The following is a 25492-nucleotide window of genomic DNA, read 5'->3' as shown; positions in this document are numbered from 1 at the left end:
ATCAAGAGCACCTTGTTTCCAAATCAAAGAAAAGATTTATATGGATTAAAATAAGCACCAATATCTTGGTATGCGAAGATCAACTCTTTCTTTCATCAAAAAGGTTTTATGAAAAAAAAGAGTGACCATAACTTGTATATTAGGTCAGATCAAAAGGGGCATGTAATTATGATTTCCCTTTACATTGATGATCTTATTATAAAAGGATATGATTCTTAGTTAATTGATGAAGTTAAAAGATAACTATCGCTGGTGATTGAAATGAAAGACCTTTGCGAATTGAATTATTGTTTAGGTCTTGAAATATTGAGAGAATCTGGTCAGACATTGGTTACACAAAGAAAATATACAATGGAGCTACCCAAAAGTTTCAAAATTGATAAATGTATGGAAATATGAATATATTTAGAAGAAAATGTCAAACTCTACAATGATGATGGGGAAAGAGAGGTGGATGGTACATTATGTCATCACCTAGTGGGAATGTTAAACCATCTCACTACACCTAGGCTAGACATACCATATTCAGTTAGCATCCTAACTTAATTCATGGAAAAATCTCTTGAAAGCCATAGGAAAGTAGTGAAGAGATTCTTTCAGTATCTAAAAGGAACTATTAATTTTGGTATTAAAAACACTGATGATTTTAATTTTGAGTTGACAAGCTATTTTGACACAAATTGGGATGGAAATTTTGTTGATTAGTTTTGGTATTAAATATATTGATGATTTTAATGTTGATTTGACAAGATTTTCTGACCCAAATTGTGGCAGAAATCCTATTGACAAAATATCAACCATAGGATATGTATTCAACCTTATATCTTAGATTGTGGCATGGAGCAACAAGAAACAAGAAACTATTTATTTATCATCGAATGAAGCTAACTACAAAGGTTTTTACAGTGCTACTTGTGAAGATAATGCCAAAAATTATCAAATATGATAATCAAAGCACCATTAAAGTAGCAAAACATTTTGTATATCATGAAAGATCAAAAAATATTGAGACACATTACCATTTTGTCAGGGAAAAGACATAATATAAGGAAATTGATTTAGTCTATTTTACAACCAATGAAAATGTGGCTAACATATTTACAAAGCCTCTAAAAAGGGAGTAAAATGGCATACATAGGAATCAACTAGGTGTGGTAGAAAACACATTCCTCCATTAAAGGAGAGTGTCAGAATAATAGAGAAATATAGAAGATTCTCCTATTATTAAAACTTATTATGTTTCTATTTGGAATTATTTCCTATTTGTTCCTTGTTAGTTTTCAGATCCTATATTCTAGGAATCTATTCCGCTAGATTGTAATCCTATATATGCATGTGATTGCTAGCTTGGTCAATCTAAGTATTGGTACAATCTCCTGCATGAGCGGCTATCTCACCAGTGAGCTACAACTCATCTTCCAATGATTTTGTCTTCCATAATTTCTGATTGGCTTGCAAGCATGGAAGAAAAGGAAAATCTTTCCTCTCATGCTGGAGCTTTGAGGGTGAAGGTTCTGGCCAACAAGAAACTAAGTACGTAAAAGATAGAGGTGTCGAATGAATAGTTTAGAAAAATGGCTACTTAAAAAGGAGATAAAATAAAGGGGATAAATACTAAGTAAAAAGGAAAGTTAAATTAAGGTAAGTAATGTTAGGGATTATAGTAACTCTCCATAGAAATATGGCTTAGTTAAAATTTCAAAAATTTGCATAAGGAAAATGGATGACTAGGAAGAATAGATGGAAAAATGGGTGAATGAAATGGATAATGAAAATAATGATAAAATTGGAACTAATCAAAATAGTGATGATTGAAAATTGACAAAAAAGGATGTGGGGAAAATGGTGTTATCTTGAGCATATGAGTTGTACTTTTAATTATGAAAAGTCATAGATGAAGCTATGATATAGGGATATACAATGAGAGGATGATGACAATAAATTACTTCAATTTGTTATTTTTTATATTTTTTAAAAGATAAATCATCCCTATTGGCCTAGCTAAAATAAAATTGCAACATAGTAAATTAATTTTGAATTCTTAAATGCTTGTTGTGTCTGGAAAATCAATAAGGGAAAATCATTTGGCACTGACCAAATTTTAAAGTTTGGTATCCACTTGATTAATTATGAATAAAAATAACTCTAATTAATTGGTGACAAAAAAACACAGACAAAAATGAAGAAATTAAACATAAATAACAATTTTAGAGAACTATAAATTTATGTTCGAAACTCCAAGTAGAACATGGTTATAGCCATTAGAAAGACAATTCAAATAAGAAAAATATATAAGGTTTAAGTTATAAAAATATTCATTATATTTCATTAGAAAATTGTAGGAGTAGGGTCGTTGAGATTGAGTGAACAAAGAAATTTCCAAATAAGGAAGACTTGCAGGGAAATTTTCATTTGCGAAATTGAGTTTAGGATGATAGATATGCATGTAACAAGTGTGAATATAAGGAAATGAAGGTTGTAAATAATTTTAATGGTGTTTATGGAATGGTATGGAGGTAGAAATTGGATGAGAAAGGGAAGGTAGACAATTTTTTTGGTTTGTTAGTGGGTAGAAGGATTGATGAAGCATGACTAAGAAGGGTACTTAGAAATCGGGAAAAATTGTAAATGAGGTAGGATAATCAAGCTGACACTGTTAAGGTATTGTTGCTTGATTTGGTTGTTAAATTATTTGAATGGGTATGGATGAATTTTATGTAAATCCTATTCATGGACAATCATAAAGAGGAAAGGAATTAAGAAGGATCAAGGGTGAGCTAAGTTGAAATGCATGTTGTGCATTGAAAAATATCAACATGCACAAGTAGATTACAAAAAACCATTGGGTGAATGACCATTGTTTATCATATAAATCAAAGAGATAGTGCTAGGTAGAAGGAGCTTGGAAGTAACCAAGAGATATAGATGACATTATTAGGTATAATCAAGATACAAGTCCCTAGTCTCCTAGTGATAATATAAGGAATTGAAATGATGGAGGTTATACATCAAGGAAAATAAAGGAAGTTCCAAAGAAAAATATATCTATCGTATGTTGTTTGTATGTTTGGAAAATTTGTAGTTTATAAACCAACAACTTATGTGAAAAAAAGGTGAACTAAATAATGAAATTCAACTCAATGAGGAATTTATTAATGGAGAAATAAAAAACTCCATTTAATGGGGTCATATTGGTGGATATAATTAAACATCATTGAGAGTTTTTCATGGAACTAAAAAGGAAATAAAATAGAATTGGATAAAAATAAAGATAGCTAGGGATGAGAGTAATATGCACCACATGATGGAGGTTCAACTATTGGAGGATGTAAGAGAATTAAAGATATGATTCCAGTAGTAAAAAAGAAGTGTTGGAATAAGAATAAGATGAAGAATTTTTAGTGCATTCCAAATTTGCAAATGGATAAAAATTGAAGTAAACATTGGGCAATGTAGTTAGTTCCAAATGGGATGCATGAGAATGCATATGAAGTGACAATATTGATTGCAATAAAAATGAACTTTGGAAGAAGTCCATATGAATTTGTAGTGATATAATTGTAGTATCATAGTGTGCTACAAAATGTTGAAAAATAAATTTAATGTTGATGAAATATTGGCTAAGCGAAACATATGTATACTTATGAGCCCCACATTTAAAAAATATTCACATATTTAAATCCTACACATATAACATTTAATACCTACACATATAACATCTAACGCCTACACATATATCCTATATTGGAATGTAGAATGCCTCTCGGCGCAAACAATGATAAACTCTTTAACTCATATCTGAAGCATATTTTTCATAGATACCTTTTCTCCCTTTCTTAGGAGAAGTGAAAAGTATACGAAATTATTCAAACCTTGAAATAATTAATGAATATGAAATGAGTAAATAATTTAGTGATCCTTATGCATGATGTATTTCAAATGTTTATTCTACTTCTAAGTTGTTTACCTTAACATTTCTCATGCTTTATGCTTGAGAAGATTTGGTTTTATGGGTGTTTCCTCAAGAACATATATATAAGAGAAAGGTTTACGTGTTTATCTTAAAAATCCATGTTTTATGTTTGAGAAAGTTGGTTATATATATTAGAATATTTTTTATATTAGTGAAAATTATATATATTAATTAATTTTTTAATATGAACAAATATTATATTAATGATTATTATTTTTAATATTATACTAATTAGTAATCGTGAATTATTGTAATTATTGTTATTATTGATATGGTAATGATTATTATTATTAATATTTATATAATGTATAGCATACTTTTAGATTTAAGTGATGAAAGTTCACATGTATCAAGTTCTAGAAGATTTGGATTTAAGGATGTTTTCTCAAATATTGCTGGTCAAAATGAAATTTGTTACATCTCTAGAGGCCTTGCACATTGACCATAACTCGATTGTAAGTTTAGTCATCATTAAATGATCTAGTTGCAAAGTCAACAATTTAATTGGCTATGATCCCTATGATGACTCAAACCTATAATTGGGTGAATGGAAGCCCTTGTGAAGTAGATTCAAGGAAGCAGATCGACCTTGGTGTTGGGTTTTCTCATATAACTCAAAACCCTAGATTTGTGTGCATGGATGGATCCACATGTTTGTAATCGATTAGATTTGTGTGCATGGATGGATCCACATGTTTGTAATCGATTAACATGGATATCGATGGATCCACATGTTTGTAATCGATTAACATGGATATTGAGTCTACTATGTGGTCAAAATTAAAAATTAAAATGTGATATATTTTCTTATGTGGGTGGATAACCTCACTAGAGATCATATCCCTCCCTCAACCATGTGAGAAGTTTGACAAAAATATGATGGACCTTCCATCTCGCTTGGATCGATTTTATATATGAAACCAATTAAATATTTAATGCTTTCATTTTCCATTGGAATAAACACCTATTTGTTTTCATGGAATATTTGTGGGATGATGCCTTTTAGTGGGAAAGTTTTAGTGCACTTTGTGTTGTAGTATGTTCGACTTGATGTACCTTTTTCAAAAATTTAAGTTTGTTGGTTCTAAGTTTCATAACAGAATGAAATAATGTTGGAATGAGCCTTTTTGGAATTTAAAGAATTTTAAAGGCAATGGAGGTGCCATGATAGCTATCACTTCATTTTTTTAGAATTTTTAGCTGTATATAGTTTGAACCTTGATGATTGGTATGCATGGGTCATCCTTTTGATTCAATATTGAGTGGTTGATTTCTATGCCATTTATGCTCCCAATATGAGAGTGAATTGATCCAAGATTTGATACTTGATGGAGTAAATTTTTGGAGGGGATTTCAATATGGTTGAAAAGAAAGATATTGTTGTTGGTTTATAGGATTGATGATTAGTGGTTCATGTATGTATGGTTAGTGTAGTTATAAATGTATGAGTCCTTAGATTCTTCATCCCATTTGAAAGCAAAAGAGGCTAGATTACGATGGTTGGTATACTCGGTTTAACTATTGATAGGGAAAAGATAGGTTGTAAGCTTTTTCATATTGATTATATGGCCCTTAGGAAGATTTGAATTTCTTTAGTTAGAATCATTATATTGATATGCTCCTACATGTGACTATTTTAGGTCATTTGACTAGTTCAGGCAATTTTCCAATCCAAACTATAATACCCTTAGGAGAACTTGTCAATTCACCTCATTCTTCATTGTTTAAATTGAATGCATGATTATCTTGTTGAGGATCTTGCTATGGTTGGAGTATGTTTAGCCCCCATTTTCATAATATCTTCTCTCAACATATTTTGAACGATGGGGTGTTTTCTATTAAATATGCCCATTATTGTGTGGTCCTCCATAAGGTTTCTTCTTAGTGAATAACCAAGTATGGATGAGACTCATTATGAATTCTAGAAGGATTTATGGGATTATATTGGTGATAGTTTCTATTCCTTTACCTTTGAATTTTTTCCTACTAGTCAAATATTTGATTATATCAAACAAGGAAAGATTAAACTTATTTTGAAGATTACAACTAAGGATCCCATTAGTGGTTGCATAATAAAAAATCAGTAAAAAAAATAAACCCAAATTAAAAAAATGAATAAAGTGATAGAAGCTACCATCAACATACAAATTTTTTGTGGAAAATCCAACAATGGGAAAAACCAATAAAAAAACTAAGTAAAATGATAAATGTTACCAAATCTATGTGGAAACTCTAAAAATGCGGAAAGAATTAGTAGTTTTAAATTACTAGCAAATTAAGTACATAACCTTCAGTCATGAGCCTTATCACTCGCTCATTTTTCACACATTCAATTATAGACTTAATTTCATGTAATACCATCAACCAAAACCATGGATCACCAATATCGCATGTTGAAAATCATGACTCATTTCACTACTTAACATTTCATATATTTATTTATTTCATGTCACATATAACAATTCCCCACTTGAGACTAAATGAAAGCTTAATAGAATATTTTGTTATTGTTACTATCTCCTTGATAGCAAAAATATTATTTCTTATATTTCTAGAATATGTCATTTATGTGAGTAGGAGTTATTTTCAAGGATTTTATATTTGGATTAAAAATTCACTATAAAAATATCCAAAAATCATGTCTAAGAATTGGACTCATATCCATAAATTATGGAAAAAAAATGTCATTATATTATGCAAAGGCTACAATAAGACCTTCAAGTTATGGTCCCATCAAATGTTTGGAAAATAGTTTTTTTAATAAAATTAAAAGATAAATATTTATTTTTCAATGTTAACCATTATAAATTGCATTGGTCAATACTAAACAAGAAAATAAATATATATTTTTCAATGTTGACCATTATAAGTTGCATTGGTGAATACTAAACAAGAAATTTGATTACTACAATACTACCTTGGCAAGCACTAATAATGATTTTGTAAACATATTTAAACTTAATCAATAAGCACATAAAATTTTAATATTTACAATAAAATGTTACCATGGATATTATTAGCCTGTAAAGGGGCCAATATTATGGCTTATCAATAAGACATGCCCAAAAACATAACTCATTTCACAATCAAAACATTTTATAAATATTATATTTTAATTTAATTTTATAATTTTTTTTAAATTAAATCTAAAAGAAAAATGGTTATACTTTTGAAATATATCTAAACCCTCTACCCTTACTACTACTAAAAGTATTTCGTGGATGTTGCATAAATATTGAATCACGGTTTTAATAAAATAAAAAATTAGAATACTTTTATATAGAGATGTGAAAGTTATATAATACCTTCCTAGATCTATCTCAACTCTAGATCTACCAAGCGTTGTTTTGAGCAGAGAGGCTCATTCTACAGCCTAGTATAATCCATATCAACTACAAATATACCAAGCATTGAGAGGGATCAAGTCAAGAGAGATCAAATCTTTTTGAGTTGAGAGGCTCATTCTAGAGCCTAGTAGCCTCTCATTCTACAACCTACTATGAGGGGGATGTGTAAGTCTCTTCGTCCATCTGTTCCCCTTTAAAATAAAAACAAAAGTTAAAAATTATGTTCTAAATTGAAAAATAATGTCAGTTATGATAACAAAAAAAATGAATATGTTGTGAAGTAATTAGAATTTAAAAAAAAATTGAGTAAGATGTTTAAATCTTATAATTTGGTTAAAATATTTTTTATGGCTAAAATGTTTATGTGGTCTTATATAAACTTTATTTAGCATTAAAAATACAATTTAAACAATGAAAAATAACATATTGCATGTGAAGAAATTTGATCCCTCTCGGCTCAAGTTAGATTCCATACTTAGGATGTGCCTATGCTGGTTTTACTTCAAAAATGATTTGCACCTCAACATATTTAATCCCTCTCCCCACTTGGTAGATCTAGAATTAAGATGGATCTAGGCTGGTTCTCTCTCTCTCTCTCTCTCTCTCTCTCTCTCTCTCTCTCTCTATATATATATATATATATATATATATATATATATATATTCTATTATTAATAAATATTCTTGATATGTTGAATTAAAAAGAACTTGTTAATGGAATAAGAACTTTGTGATTCTTTCTCTCTATATTTAATGTTAAAATACTATTTTTTTGTTATTAATATATTTTTTATTTTAAATATTACATGCCAACTAAACATAGAAAAAAGTGTGGAAAATATAATATCAATAGTACTATTTTACATGTAATCTATCAACTCCATACTAAGTAGTGAAGGAATTACATATCTCTATCATATTAAAAAGTAAATTAAAAGTTTTTTTATTCTCAATTACTTGTGAAATTAAAGTGGAAATTAATATATTTTATTTACACAATATTATTTTTTTGTTATTAATATTTTTTTTATTTAGTGAAAGTGAATATTATTTAATTTTTTCTTAAAAAATGTAGTGTTACATGACAATATGTGCTTCATAGTGAGTTCCTCTCAACTCACAAATCTATAAATAAATATTATCATAATTAAAACACTTGGAATAATGCTTACAATAGAATGTAGGTAGGATTAGGAGTTTTGTTGAGAGATTTTCTCAACAATATCCTACTTTAGCAATATTATTGAAAATGGTTGGTTGTTGGAGTTTTGTTGAGAGATCCTATTTTATTAACAATTTTGTCTATGAGTTGAAAGCCGGGATTTCAGTCTTTGGTTGTTGGAGTTTTGTTGAGAGATCCTATTTTATTAACAATTTTGTCTATGAGTTGAGAGCCGGGATTGCACTCTACCTTTTGTTGCATCAATTCGAAGACCTGATCTCTGATGCTGGTAGAGAAATCGTTGTCATCGAGAAGAGATGTTTTCCAGAGAATGACTGTACCATCGACTCATTTTTATGTCATGTATAATCTTTATTCGATTGGTATACAACGAAATTTGGGGTTCCTGTAAAGGCACATGTCTCGAATGTTTCTTCACTCCCTATATTGTGCATACTGTAAATCTTTCTTGATCATCAATACCGAATATTTCACAAACAAAACTTAATATGATCTATTGTTTAAGATGACATACCTTGATTAACAGCGGAAGATGTAATGATTTCCATCTACTTTCTTCTGACTCCTACTCTTCTTCTCAGAATTCGATTTCTCTTTCTAGCCCTGTTTCTTTATGCGCTTCTTGATGGAGAAGAATGCGACTCTTCGCAGGGGGAGAGAGGACCCAATCCTTTTTATATTATTTAACACTAAATCTGGTACGTCCATCATATACCAATTCAACGCTTTAATGCTTTAATGCTTTAATCGAGTCACATTAAGATTTAGAAACTGCAGATTTCTAACATTCTCCCACTTGACCCGACTATTCATAATATTAAGTGTTGAACATCATACTATGATAAATTGTTGAGAGTTATGGCGGTTGTGCACTATTAATTCAATGCATTTCCTTCCATATACTACAATACCAGCAAACCATCAATTCATACTCATAATTTATATAAAACAGCATAATGGTCCACATAATGTCTTATATCATAATGATTAAACATAATATCTTTATAAGACTCTTTCTTGTTTAAAATTACATAAAATACGTACTACTATATTAAAACAAGAGACACATAATTGTATATCAGAAACACATAAAAGAGCTCAGAATGTCACACATCAATTATTATTAATACAACCAAGACCCATTCTTTGAACATGTTCCTTAAATTGTCTTGGTTGTAACCCTTTCGTCAAAGGGTCTGCAATCATAAGTTCTGTCCTGATGTGCATGATTGACACTCTTTGTTTCTGAACCTCATCTTTCACAACAAGATACTTCAGATCTATGTGTTTGGCACCTTTAGAGTACTTGTCGTTCTTTGAGAAAAATACTGCTGCAGAGTTATCACAATAAATTTTCAGCGGCTTGCTAATGGTGTCGACAACCGCAAGTCCTGAAATAAAGTTCCGCAACCATAATGCATGAATTGTGGCTTCAAAACATGCCACAAATTCTGCCTCCATAGTGGATGAAGCAACAATAGTCTGTTTCGCACTTTTCCACGATATGGCACCTTGAGCAAACATAAACAGGTAACCAAAAGTCGATTTTCTAGTATCGATGCATCCAGCAAAATCTGAATCGCTATATCCGATAACCTCCGATTCATTGGATCTTCTATACATGAGCATGTAATCTTTCGTGCCTTGTAAGTACCTCAAAACTTTCTTTGCAGCTTGCCAATGTTCCCTTCCTGGATTACTTTGATACCTCCCTAACATACCGACCGCAAAGCTGATATCCGGTCTAGTACAGGTTTGAGCATACATCAGGCTACCAACAACAAATGCATATGGAATTGATTCCATTTCCTTTCGTTCAACATCATTCTTAGGACATTGCATGAGACTGAATTTATCACCTTTCTGTACAGGAACTGTCCCAGGTGAACATTTACTCATTCCAAATCTCTCTAGAATCCTTTCGACATATCCTTTCTGAGACAATCCCAATATTCCTTGTGATCGATCACGGAATATTTCTATTCCAATCACATAGGATGCCTCTCCCATATCTTTCATTTCAAAGTTCGTTGAGAGAAATTCCTTAGTCTCATGCAATATACTTAAATTATTTGCAGCAAGCAAGATGTCATCAACATAAAGGACTAGATAAATAAACTTGCTCCCACTGATCTTTTGGTATATACAGTGATCAACCGTATTTTCCTTAAAACCAAAGGATGTAATAATGGTATTGAACTTAATATACCATTGTCGGGATGCTTGTTTAAGCCCATATATTGACTTCTTAAGTTTACACACCAATTGTTCTTTACCTTCTATAGAAAAACCCTCAAGTTGATCCATGTAAACATCCTCATCAAGATCTCCATTCAGAAAGGCTGTTTTCACATCCATTTGATGCAACTCCAAATCATAATGACCTACTAATGCCATTATTATTCTTAGTGAGTCCTTTTTCGAAACAGGAGAAAATGTCTCCTTGTAATCAACACCATCTTTCTGAGTGTAACCCTTAGCAACAAGTCTAGCTTTATACCGTTCGATATTACCACTAGAGTCGTGTTTGGTTTTAAAAACCCATTTGCATCCGACTCTTTTACAGCCATGTGGTAACTCAACGAGATCCCAAACTTCATTCTGTTGCATGGATTTCAGTTCTTCTTTCATGGCATTAATCCATTCCTTTGACTCTTTACTTTCTACAGCATGTGAAAACGAAACTAGATCCTTATTGATTCCAATATCATAATCTGATTCTTGCATATAAACCACATAATCATCAGAAATAGCTGACCTACGATTTCTTTGAGGTCTTCTTAATGCTACTTGTTGTGGTTCATGCATATCAGCATTATGTAAGTCATTTCCTTCAGGAAGTACTTCTTCATTTATATGTTGTTCATTATCATCATGCTGTTCTACAACAGCTGGAACAACATTTGGAGTAATAGTAGATGGAGGAACTATTCTAGGCAATGTAACATTTACCCTTGTTTCCTTTATTTCTACTATTTCTCTTCGAGTACTCCCACTGACTTCACCATTCTCAATGAACCTTGCATTACCAGTTTCTACAATTCTTGGACTATGATTAGGACAGTAAAACATGTACCCTTTAGATTTCTCAGGGTAACCTAAAAAATACCCACTGATCATTCGAGAATCTAATTTCTTTTCATGTGGATTATAAATTCTCGCTTCCGCTGGACAACCCCAAACATGCAGGTGTCTTAAGCTAGGTTTCCTGTTAGTCCATAACTCAAAAGGAGTCTTTTGAACAGCTTTACTAGGAACCCTATTCAACAAATAATTAGCGGTTTTGAGAGCATACGACCACAAATTCTTAGGTAGTGTAGAATCTGACATCATACTCCTAATCATATCCATTAGCGTCCTATTGCGCCTTTCTGCTACACCATTTTGCTGTGGTGTACCTGGCATTGTGTATTGCGCACATATGCCATGACTTTCGAGGAATTTTGCAAATGGACCTGGACACTGGCCTGACTCATTATATTTACCATAATATTCACCACCTCTATCAGACCTTATGATTTTCACCTTTTTATCTAATTGCCTCTCAACTTCCTTTACAAACGTCTCAAGGACATTCACAGATTGAGATTTTTCATGAAGCAAATAGACATAACCATAATGGGAAAAATCGTCAATAAAAGTGATGAAATACTTTTCTCCATTAAAGGCTGGAGTGTCCATAGGTCCGCAAATATCAGTGTGTATTATTTCAAGAAGCTGGCTGCTTCTGGTGGCTCCTTTCTTATTATGTTTGGTTTGTTTACCTTTAATACAATCCACACATAATTCTAGATCACTAATGTCCAAATTTGACAAAATTTCATTACTTACTAGTCTCATCATTCTTTCTTTGGATATATGACCTAGTCTTTTATGCCACAAGAAAGCAGAATTTTCATTCACCATGCTACGTTTACATCCAACATTATTTACTACATTCAACAAGGAATTCGCATAAGTGTCATTCAGTTTCAATTTATATAAACCATCAATTAGAATACCAGAACCAACATTATCAGTATTCTTATATAAATCAAAACAGCCAGATCCAATCATACATCTAAAACCAGAATTATCCAACTTACTTACAGAAATAAGGTTTCTAGATAATGAAGGTACATAAAGGGTACTGTATAAGTCTAATACATATCCACTTTCTAGAATTAGACGATAAGTCCCAATGCCTTCAATTGAAGATTTCATTCCGTTTCCCATAAAGAGAAAACGATCTTCATTTGGATTTATGGTTCGGATCATAAGAAATCCCTGCATATTATTGGAAACATGAGTTGTAGCACCAGTATCAAGCCACCATGTATTAATGGGAACTTCAACTAAATTTGATTCAAAACATACGAAAGATAGATAATTACCTTTCTTTTCGAACCAAGCTTTCCTTTTCGGACAGTCACTTTGATAATGTCCTTTCTTTTTACAGAAATGACATTGAACATCCTTTAGTTCCTTCTTTTCCTTATCCTGCCCATTCTTAGCAGGTGCCTTTTTCTTCTTGAAATGACTTGATTTTCCTTTCTTTTCTTTACCAGCTTTATTACTCACAAAACTTACTGAGTGATTCACTTGATTTTTCAAACGTCCTTCTTCCTGAACAAGTCCACTGGCCAATTCATTAACATTCCACTTATCCTTTATAGTGTTATAGTTAATCTTAAAAGGTCCATATTCAGAAGGTAGCGAGTTCAGGGTGAACTGGACAAGAAAAGAATCCTCTACTGTAAGTCCCAGGGAGTTTAACCTTGCTGCAAGATTAGTCATCTCTATAATGTGCTCTTGCATAGTTCGCGACCCATCAAACTTCATGGTCGTGAGTTCTGCCATAAGAGTACCAGCGAGTGACTTATCAGCTGAACGAAAACGCTCTTCCACAGACTGCATATATTCCTTAGCACTTTCTGTTTGTGGAATTGTTGACTTGATGTTGTTAGCAACAGTCATCTTAATAAACATAAGGCTCAATCTGTTACTACGTTCCCATGCTTTATGGTGTGATTTTTCTGCCTCAGTACTATCTTTTGTAAGAGCAGCAGGTTTATCCTCAAGGAGTGCCAAGTCAAGATCCTGAACACCTAAATGGAAATTGACTTGTTCTCTCCATTCAGAAAAATTAACACCAGTGAACAATGTAACAGATGAAGCATGCGTATTCATGGGAACTCCTTGATTAAAAAAAATGAAATAACTGTAAGCTCATAACTAACGCGATTCAGATGTAGACATAATAGCATAATATAGCACTCCTTTGGGTAGATACTATCTTATACTTAACATAATTAAATACCAAAACATAAGTAGGTAATAAATATATTCAATTAAATAGAACTGACATCTTTGGATGATCAATATTTATTTAATCAAAATATCTATTAAACCTCATCATGTCAACTAGTTATAGAACAAGACTTTCCTTTGGGTAAGCTCTCAGGTTCTATCATTAGTGACGCCAGTGTTAATTGGTATTATTATAACTGGCAATTTCTATCAATAATCATTATGTCACTTATGCACTAAATGACTATTCTGATTTTGACCACTTTGGTGATTAACAAAATCATAAATCTCATGTGCATAAATGATTTATAACACATTCTTTATGCAAAACAATTTCAATCCCACGAAGTAAAAATTCTGGTCGATTACAGGCCCCAACAAAACCCAATGCAAAAATCTGGCAGAATATGGGAAAAGTGAGTTTCGCTCGCACTTTCCTTTCAATGAGGAAGGTGAAAGGAGCAAGCACAACCGTAGTGGCGGCATTCCGGTATACTACAAGCACAAAGTGATTCATCCCTCTATTAAAAGAGACTTTCGAGATAATATTCATGCCCGCATATTCAAACTAAATTGATCGCAATAGGTTGTGAATACGTGGAGAATTATGAATCGAATTATGAATCAAAATTCCACCGAAAAAATTCCTGAGCTCTACATTTCACCAACGAATCGGATATGGGCAATCGCCGGTATCATATTCGTTATTATATTTTATCACGGAAAGACAAAATTATTTCACTCAGTAATAAAGCAGTGGATGGTGGATCAATTAAAGCAGATACGCGAAGAAAGCAAATCACTTGATCAGAAAATTGTGGGCATGCGGAGGATTTGATTAACATCATGAGTAAAGCACAGAACAGATCAATTGCAATCATAGGAAATATTCAGTTATTGATTGGTGGCTCTGATACCAAATGTAAATCTTTCTTGATCATCAATACCGAATATTTCACAAACAAAACTTAATATGATCTATTGTTTAAGATGACATACCTTGATTAACAGCGGAAGATGTAATGGCTGCCATCTACTTTCTTCTGACTCCTACTCTTCTTCTCAGAATTCAGTTTCTCTTTCTAGCCCTGTTTCTTTATGCGCTTCTTGATGGAGAAGAATGCGACTCTTCCCAGGGGGAGAGAGGACCCAATCCTTTTTATATTATTTAACACTAAATCTGGTACGTCCATCATATACCAATTCAACGCTTTAATGCTTTAATGCTTTAATACTTTAATCGGGTCACATTAAGATTTAGAAACTGCAGATTTCTAACACATACCTCCCTGTTTTGGTCACTCTTCACATTTACCTTGATCGATGCCCCACAGAAGGAAAAAAAAAAAATGGATTCCAACACTTCCAGAGGCCCGTGATGAATAGTCAAGCCATTTGAGAGGAACAAAATAAAATCGAAGAGTTCCAGGATTCGAAATCCTGGATAATGAATGCTCAGAATTACAGTCCTCTCGTGCATCATGGATTTCATAATTGTCATGATCTTCAACGCCGTAAAGTTGTTGAGATGAGATGTGGGTTTGTCCAACAATAACACGACCGGATCGTGCATCACGTCCACTCCAATCGAGTCTCACCTCCTCTCTCCTAGAAATTCCTCTTGTTTTCTCATTTCCAATTCTGGAATCTGCAAACTGTTGAGTCCTAGCTCCACCATCAGATCACCGACTCTCGATATTATTTTGCCTTGTTATGCCCGTGAGCACAGTCTGATCCTGGCAGTGAACATGAGAGTTCCTTGGATTGTAAGAAGCATAAAAAGTGCATCGTCTTGCGTTACAAATCCTGATATTTTCCTCAGCTTCTCGTTGTTCGTGAGCTGATGATTTACAAACAGGCTTTCCGGTGAGCCGGTGGGCTTGGTCTAGCCATACTATTGGTAGCTATGATAATATGGAGATCCAAGAAAACAATAGAGCACAAAGGTTGATTGGTTTCGCTAATATGGGCTTCTATTTTTCATTTTCAACAGTGGGTGAAAAGTTAGCAGAAAATGACAATTGGTTTTGTAGTTATAATGTTTGTTAGTTTATTTTTCTTTTTTGGTTTTTATGAAATGTAAAAAGTACATGACCAATTATTGAACAGAGGAATATAGTGTAAATTAGTGGTTCTCAATATTATTTGGTGTTGAGAGAACATATAGTTAATTTGATTATATGATTTTGTTATATGTTTATGTATTTTGTTGTGTTTCAGGGTTTAATAGCATCAGGTACAAGTTATGTATGAGATCCTTGTATATAAAGGTTAGTTGTATAATTGATTTCTGAATATGCCTCTTCATTAGAGAACTGGCCTATACAATTATCAAAAGTGTAATTCACTGCATTTTGATAGATGGAAGTTTTTCCATAGGGTGATTCAGTATCAAGATTTTCCTTCAGATCGAGAAGCATAGGAATGGGAATGGTCAGATACAGTTATGTATTAAATGAGTTTAATAGGTAGCTCGAAGATTGTGGTGGTTATCCACGAGACTTCAGAGTGGGGATAAGTGCCAAGGGAAATGTGACATGTGAATTGTAATTTGTCAATTCTGTATTAATCTTTAATGTAAGCGTTAAAGGGGGACTTGGAATAATAATGCTTACAATAGTATGTAGGTAGGATTGGGTTGTTGGTTGTTGGAGTTTTGCTGAGAGATTTTCTCAACAATGTTCTCCCTATTTAGAATCTATTGGATTTCCTCAGCACTATTTATGTGGTTCGTAATTTGACTTTGAATGGAATATAGAAATTGTTTAGAGTAAATTTGTGCACCATATTTACGCCTTTAATTTCTAATTAAAATAAATATTTTAATATTAACGTAAAACTTATCTTTAAAAAAACATTATATATTATTAATCCCTCAATTATTCATAAACAAATAATCAAACTCACATTGAACATACCACCCCTAAGATTCTAAAACATTTCATTTCAATTTGGGACAAAAGTGACCTATGGAATGTATAAATCAACAGTTATGAGGATTTGAATACCGCAGAAAATAAATCTTCATTTAACAGCAAAGCAGATCTCCTAAACCAAACTTCTTCTCCGACTATAGATCGCGAAGCTAAGACACCAATGTCCCAAGAACCAGAAGAGATGAAGGAGATGCAAGACAAAGGAAGTTGGAAGACCGTAGAGAAAAGAAAGAAAGCTACAACACCAATCTCGCCAAGAAAGACGAGGAGCCAGACAAGTAAAAAATAAGAAAATTGCAGGTCCGATAGACCAATTTGGTCTCAGTGGACGTTAACCACCACCATCATCATCATCATCATCATAATGAGTTTATTCTTCACTATAATTCCCTTGAACATAAAGCTTGTAAAAACTAATGCAGTTTTCATAATGCAGAAAAAAATAAACAATTTTTTATGCATTTCTAACCATTCTTTGATCTATGTTCATCCTAATGTAATAGCATGCCATTTTTGCTTTTGTTCGCATGATGATCGTTTCTTCCAAATTTGTAATACCTTATGGATTAATAAGATATTGTTTTCTAAGTTGGGTTCAGATTTTCTGAAATAACATTGTAATGAAGTTTAGAAATTTCTCAAATCCATTGGAAAACTATTTAGAGCTTTCAAAATTGTATATTATTTTCACAATAATCCATGCTCATTTCACTTTTTGTTATTCAGAAGCTGAACCTCTCAACTTTTCAGCCTTCCCATTTTGTGTGAACGTTAACGCCCACGATGCATCGCAGGTCCCTCCTCTAAGAAAAGTGAAGGTTTGGATTTTGCAGGTCTAATAACATCAAAGTTGATGTAACCCACGAGGGAATGTTCGATGGGTTGGACACTTTTTTCCTGTAGAAAATGTTCTTTTCCGAATTAAAAAGCTAAGCAACGGTTTAAACGCCGAGTATCCAATTCGTTACCACACAGTCCCTGTCAAAAGCCATTATATGTATCGACTCATTTAACATCTAAATATACTATTATAATAATATTAATATATTAATACATTTAAATATATTATTATAATTATTTTAATATGATTATATAAATTAAATGGTTGAAAAAATAAATAAATATTAAAAAAATTATTTCATAAAATATAGTATTTTTAATATTGAAAATAATCATAAAACTTAATTAAATTGTAATTTTATTTTAATTTTATCATTATTATTATTAATTATAAGAAAATAATTTATTAGTTAAATATTTATTTATTTAAAAGATAATAACAAAATTTCTAATTATTAAAATTTATTTTTATTTAATTATAAAAATTCTCAATATGTAAATAAATTAAGTTACAATATCATTACTTATTTACTAGTAATAATATTTAAAATAGCACAAATTATGTTTATATGATATTTTTTAATGAATTAATTAAATTAAAAAAAAATAAAAATAACATAATTAATTTTAATATAAATCTCAATTTTCAATCTTTAATATATAATAGAATTAAATTTTAAAATAAAAATAATAACTAAATTAAAATTCTAAAAACCCTAAACATCACTAAATTATTTTTACAAAAATTTACTTTAATTTGAAATAATTTATTTTATTAGTGAAAGTAAAGTACCTGTGAATTTTATACTTTGGGTATAATTAAATATTTTTACAAATATTTACTTTAATTTGAAATAATTTATTTTATTTGTAAAAGTAAAGTGCCTTTGTCCTTATGGGGTAGCTCAAGTGGCAATGGCCGTGGAAATGAACTCTCACCGAACCGGAGATCTTGGGTTCAATTCTTGTGCTACCCTCCCCGGAAATAGGGTGAATAACGGATATGTAAAAACTCGAAAATGAGAGAATCCTACCAAAACTTAAAAAAGAAAGTAAAATACCTTTTAATTTTATACTTTGGGCAGAGTTAAAGTGCCCTTACACTAGACGTGGGAATGGGTTGAAGAATTGTCGTCTCATTAGCAGCATACGGCATAACGCGTACAAACTTGTGGGTTTCGAAAATTATCTCCTCGTTGGCCACTGGCAACCAAACACAATGCCGATGCGCCGCATTCTCCTACTTTGCATCGCTTCTGCTGCACCCACAGACATGACGCCCTACCACATACTCATACGCCATATCCTCCTCCTCTGCCCGTTTCTGCTGCACTAACAGCCGAACAGCTTTTAGGACCATGTAGCATGAAAGTCGGTATGCCAACCCCGCCAGTGGATCAATCCAATTGAAATCATTAACCTACCATATTTTCTGGTAATGGTAGATTTTTATTTTATTTTAATAATTTTTTTTATACAGGTTATATAGCAGAACATTTTGAATAGTTTTAATGTTTATTAAGGAAGAATGATTTATCTGGTTCTGGATTTTTTTTTATGGAATGATTTTAGTATTGGTTGAATAGAATAATAATCTGCTTATTAGTGAAACACTGTAGTGGGATATCATTAATTTTCATGTCCTAGTTTGTTTTATTTTTTGAGAATTATGTTGAGATAATGTTAAAGTTTAAAGTTTGTTAAATAGAAAATAATTTGATCATCACTGAAACACTGCCATGTCCCAGTGATAATTATTTTTCTTCACAAGTGGCTCTCACTAAATACTTTTTGTTATTAGACTTTTACGTTGAAACTTCATAAATACTAAATTGCAAACAAATCAATTAATTTACACTCCATAAATTGACATTCATAGTTATTTTACTTTTTAAATTTAACTTTTCTTTATTTTGATTTTTCTTTTAATATTTTTTAACCAATTTTATCACAAATTAAACAAAAAAAGCTTAGAAAGTTAACTTAACCCGCTAAAAATTACAACCCCATAAAATATTGATTTTAAAATTACAATCTCATAAAATATTGATTATAAAATTATTTACAAATCATAACTTAATACAAATATTCTTATATGTAAATATAATTTTATTTTTATTAAAAAATATATTCGCTTAATTTCAAGTCAATATTTTATACACAGGAACAAATTCACTTAATTACATGTCAATAAAAGTTAATTGTCTTTACTTAGGAAATTTTTGTCCCCTCAATTTTGGGATTAGTTTTAATGGTTTTAATGTTGGTTAAATAGAATAATGATCCACTGATGAGTGAAATTTTGGCATGTTTTATGTGGTGGGATATTATCACAGTTTATTTTATTTTATTTTCTGGTCTTTTTTAATATTAAATTTTATTTATAGTATTAAAATTTAAAATTTCTTAAAAAAAATGGATTTACTCATTAAAGCAAAGAGTAGATCAATCCGATTGAAATCATTAACATACCATCTATATTTCTGGTAATTGTGGATTTTTATTTTTTTATTAATTTTTTATTTATTTTTATAAAAGTTATATAGAAAAACTTTTGGAATAGTTTTAATGTTTATTGAGGATGCTGTTGGATTCTTTTTAAATGGGAATAGCTTTAATGTTTGTTAAATGGAAGAAATTTTTTTATCATAAGTGAAACATTGTCATGTCTTATGTGGTGGGATATTATCAAGCTCCATGTGATAGTTTGTTTTATCTTTATCCTTTTTGTTTTTTGTTTTCTTTTTTTAATAATGGATTTCTTTATGTTGAGATAGCTTTAAAGTTTGTTGAATGAAAGAATAATTGGCTCATCAATCAAATATTGTCCGGGTCCACTTCATAGTTGTTTTTCTTTATAAATAGCCCCACCTTATACCATCCTTATTATACTTTCACGACGTCCTTATCAGCTTTTCACCTCAAATCATAATAAATACTAAATCCCAAAGAAATCAATTAATTTACACTCCATAAATAACATACATAATTATTTTAATTTTCATATCTAACTTTTCTATATTTTTTTTAATTAAATATTTTTTAACCAATTTTATTAGAGATAAACCCAAAAATATACTTATAAAGTCAACGTAACCAACTAAACATTACAATTTTATAAGATATTCAATTATCCATTATTTATAAAATTCACATTCTTTCATCATATATAAGAAATCATAATTTTGTACAAATATTTTTTTTATGTAAATACAATTTTATTTTTATAAAAAAACAAATTCTCTTAATTGCATTTGAATAATTTATAAAAAGGAACAAATTCACTTAAAAGTTAATTGTTTTTTACTTAAATTACAGTGATCCGAAGCGGTCACAAGCAGAAAAGGATTTTTCCCTTTCGCCTCCATTTTGGCACATCGCATCTTTCTCTGTCCGAGAGGTTACCAACTGTTTTTTATGTTCGTACACTCTTTATTTTGTTCCTATGTTAGTGCCACGTTGGTAATTTGATACAGAGTTCTGAAGGTCAGCGTTTATTTTATCTTATCACATCAATTTTCATCCGGAACCTCGATCCGCTCTTTATATATTACTTCGCCTCTTCTCTGGCTTTAAAAGAAAACGTGCAAAAGGCACACGATAAAATGAATTTTCTCTTAATTCATTTTTTTTTTTTTTTAAATGTTCTTTAATGACCAAAAACATGGAAAGGCCGTAGATAAAAAAAAAATAAAAAATTCTCTTAATTCAATTTCGTGCATGATATTAAAAAACCGCGATTAATTAAATAAAATCATCCACACATATATATATATATATATATCCTCAGAACATTACACTTTAAATTAAATTGTATATTGCACTGCATATAATAGGTTTTTTTTTTTTCCTTAATCAATGGAAAACTCGTTAGCTTTTTCTTTTGTCACAAAAAGGTTGCAGTTATAGTACATATACTAAACACTAATTTAATGTACCAAATATATTATTTTTCTATTATACAATATATTGTACAGTATAATTTTTTGGAGTTTCATGTGTTAGAATTTGGTGGAAAAATTTGATGTGAAATCTTGATTTGTATTATTTAACTTAGTTTTTTAATTGTATATATGGATTCAGCGACAAGAAAAATATTTAATTTTACTGTGGTAAATGGTAAAACTGTTGAGACATTATCATGCTAAGCTGGATCCTGACGATGAACCACACTAGTTCGTTCGAAACGCTTCGACAAATGTATGTCTACATGTGATTTAGGCCGAAGTTATTCTTTCAAACATTACTATATGTTGAATTTTAATAATATTGGTTTTTTTTTTAATTATTTAAACAAATGTTTTCTTTAAAAGTTGGCAACTTCCCAAGGAAGGGGGAGGGCCAGACTGTTGCGGATTCCCCAACCCTAACTGTTTTCCTTAACTGGAAGGGTTTCGAGAAGGAAAAGAGGGAAAACAAGAAAAAAAGGGGGAGACTCTACTGTGCTGTGGGGACAGACAGAGAGAGAACGGGGAAAGAGGTGGCTAAGTCTGGTGATGACTAGATAGCCAGGCACTAAGTGCAAATAACTTGCTGTGGACAGCGGTCCTGCAAGAGAGCAAGGGGGGAGATTCTGGTCCTGAAAGATGAATCTCACGGACGGGAGGCAGACTGGAAGCAGATGAGCAGAGGTAATCTCAGCTTCTGAGTGTTAAGCAAGCTACGAGAAAACCAGGTAAGTGGTTGAACTGTGTAGAAGTATTTAAAATATTGAAGCAGTAAGCTGTAATCTATGGTAGTATAGCATTGCTGTGTTAATTATTAAAGACTGAGTCACGGATAAAATAGCATTGTTGTGTTAATTATTAAAGACTGAGTCACGGATAAAATAGCATTGTTGTGTTAATTATTAAAGACTGAGTCACGGATAAAATAGTATTGTTGTGTTAATTACGAAGGAAAGAGAGTCATGGATGAAATAGACATTTATCGGTAAGCCACGGCAACTGCTAATCCTTCTCTGTTTTATTTTTATTAAAATATACATGAATAAGAGCACTGCTAGGATTATCATCATGCCAGCAAACGCACATTTGAATAGAAGATTAAAAGCCCATATGTAAATCAAGACTCAGGGTAGGAAGCCCAGTGAATTTAGTTCGAATAGTAGTGAGGTGGTTGTTTAAGGATGCCGACTGGGTCGGAAATGGCAGTCCATGCACCCTGAACCTTAGGTGTGGGGTTTTTCCCTCTAGAGTTTGAAGGTCTGTTGAAACCGAGGATGGAAAATATTCATGGTAGAAGGAGTCCTGAGTTGGTTGTTAAACTGTTACTATTAGTAAACAGTAGATAAATATCCCTCGGATGGCACAGTACCCTCTAAATATCATGCTTGCATGTGAACCTTGACGGAGGCAATTCTTATCTAACTAGTTCCAGCAAAGGGTGAGTGTGCTCGGTAATAGTTGTCCCGACTGTACAAAAAAAGAACGTAGATATTACCCCTGCATACGAAGGAGTAGAGCGGAAACCTTTTGCTATGGGTTATCAACAAGGGTGAAGTGGAAATTGCGGCACTACGGCCGGCTCGTAGTGGCCAGACTAGCCTGTAGGATTTACAAAACCCTGACTATACAACTGGATTTGCAGCGGGAAGAAATAACTTAGGTACAATTAAGATTAGGGAACGAATTATAACTCTATGCAACACTAGAATAGGGTGTTTCCCTACAGCAATAACCATGAAATATATACCGAATATACATTGATAAACCTGAAACTCAACTGTAATAATAATAGAAGCCCTTGTTGGGGTAAACAAATATTTGACAATCGCCCTTGGGGCCATAATGGGTTGGCGGTAGTCACAACCGAACAGAGAGCATTTCATTAACAGAGGAGAAAATTCATTTCCATAACATAAGTAAACATCATGCGGTTCCGGACAAAATTAATGAACATCTGCAAGTAAATAACTGTTTCCAACCTGAGGAATTACATACAGGTCGCGAGGCATACACAGTTTCAAAGAGAAAAACCTCGCAGCTCAAAACCCTCTCTCAAATATGACATAGTACAAACAGGAAATAGGGTTGACAATTGCTAGAACCTGGACAAACCTTCATGGATAAGCATTGAACTTGGAAATTTACACTGTCACAAAATACTTAAATAATGTTACAGAGACAACATTTAAACTCTGAGATGAGCCTATCGCAAGAGAAATAACATAGTTTCATTTGCAACCATAACCTAGCAGAAAGCCTCATACCCGGCCAGTATTGGAGCTAGTCTTGGGAGGACAGAGGCGAAGTTGGACCCAAGTTCGTAGTCTGGGTTGAGGGAGCCTGCCAAAACAATCGTAAAAATTCAATTAATAAACCGATAGTCTCAACATATACGGTGGAATTTAAACAACTCAGGCACGCCTGCATGCATAAAAAAAGAACTCGACATCAGCACGCAAGGAAAATTGGTAATCTCCTGAAGTAAAAAAAAGAGGAAAACTTACCCGTGACAGAACCTGAAGACAAAGACCAGGATAAGGCAAGTGGAGCGCCTCCCATGACCGCCATAGAAGCCTGAAGCAAGCAGGAGGACTGGAATGGGCGAGAACAATGCCCAAGCAGTAGGTCGAAATGGTGGAGAAATGAGGACAGGAAACTAGACCAAGTGATGTGTACGCGGGCCACATTCTTCCCAGCCATTGGATTGCCAGAAAAATTCCAGCACCGTCGATCTAGGAGGGATCCCGAGGACGCTGCAGAGAGCGGACAATGCTACACATGCCACGTACAATGGTAGTGCAGGGTTAATGCAGAGTTTCCAACTATCAACAATAGCAAATACAAAATCGATAGCCAGATCTTGCAACCCGAACTTCCATGTTGACAGATGGCACAAATCAAATTTGCACCTTGCCTATATTAAGGCATGACTGCCACTCCATTAATGCAGCAAATATACGTACAGATATGGATAGATTTAATCACGTCAAGCAGAATGTAAACCGCATATTATCACAAGCACCGTAACTTTGTAACTCGGGAACTTTTAATGATATTAATCATAGCCGTAAAGAAATTTTTTTTGACATGGGGCTATGACAAGTGGTATCAGAGCCAAGTTCTCAAAACTGTGGCCTCTGGGAGATAAGTGGCTGAAGTAGGTTCATTTTATATTATCTTTGTATTTCTAACTTTTCACGAACCAAAAAAAAATAAAAAAAATGTGTTGTGCTAATTGTTTCCTCTGTTCAGGTTCTTAGGAGAAAACCAGGGGACAGTCAACATGAGAAGGGCAAGCAGCGGACCACATAGGTTCGTAGCAGGTTAGGGACCAGCAATAATCCCTGGAAGGAACCCAGAATTGTGGGTACAGATTGGAGAGGAGGCTCGTAATGCGAACCATGCAATATTAGAAACGGTACAAGAACTGAGAAATGAAATAGCTCAATTACGAGAAGATAATGCCAGAATAACCATGGAGCAAGAGAGAATTTTAAAGAGCCTATTGACAAACAGAATCAGCAATCGCCAAATCCCAGTGCTAAGCAGCAAAGAGTGTCGGAAGAACAGAATCTCCACACAGAACCAGAAAGGTCGGAAGGAAGGAATGAAGAGCGGGAGGAACGATTTGATAATGCCTCCGAGCAGTAGACATCAAAGAGGCAGCGAATCGAACTGCAAGGGGAGTTCTGCAAGATCAAGTCATCGCACTTTGACAGAGAAAAAGAGGAAGCCACGGAGACATGGTTAATTAATATGAACAAATACTTCCAGTTGTACGAATATGATCACAATCTCAAGGCACGATTAGCCATCTTCCAATTACAAGGGAAAGACACCTTATGGTGGGAGGAAGTCAAGATTGTGAGAGGAGTAAGTGAGCAAAATATTACCTGGGATAAATTTCAAAAATATTTAAAGAGAGGTACCTGACGGAATGGTTTCTACGATGAAAAGGCGAGAGAATTCCATGATTTG

The sequence above is a fragment of the Pinus tabuliformis genome, chromosome 1_2 (genome assembly GCF_031772625.1).
Source record: "Pinus tabuliformis cultivar Carrire ecotype Pingquan chromosome 1_2, CPIR1, whole genome shotgun sequence".
NCBI lineage: Eukaryota > Viridiplantae > Streptophyta > Pinopsida > Pinales > Pinaceae > Pinus > Pinus tabuliformis.
Note: the sequence above shows the minus strand (reverse complement) of the source record.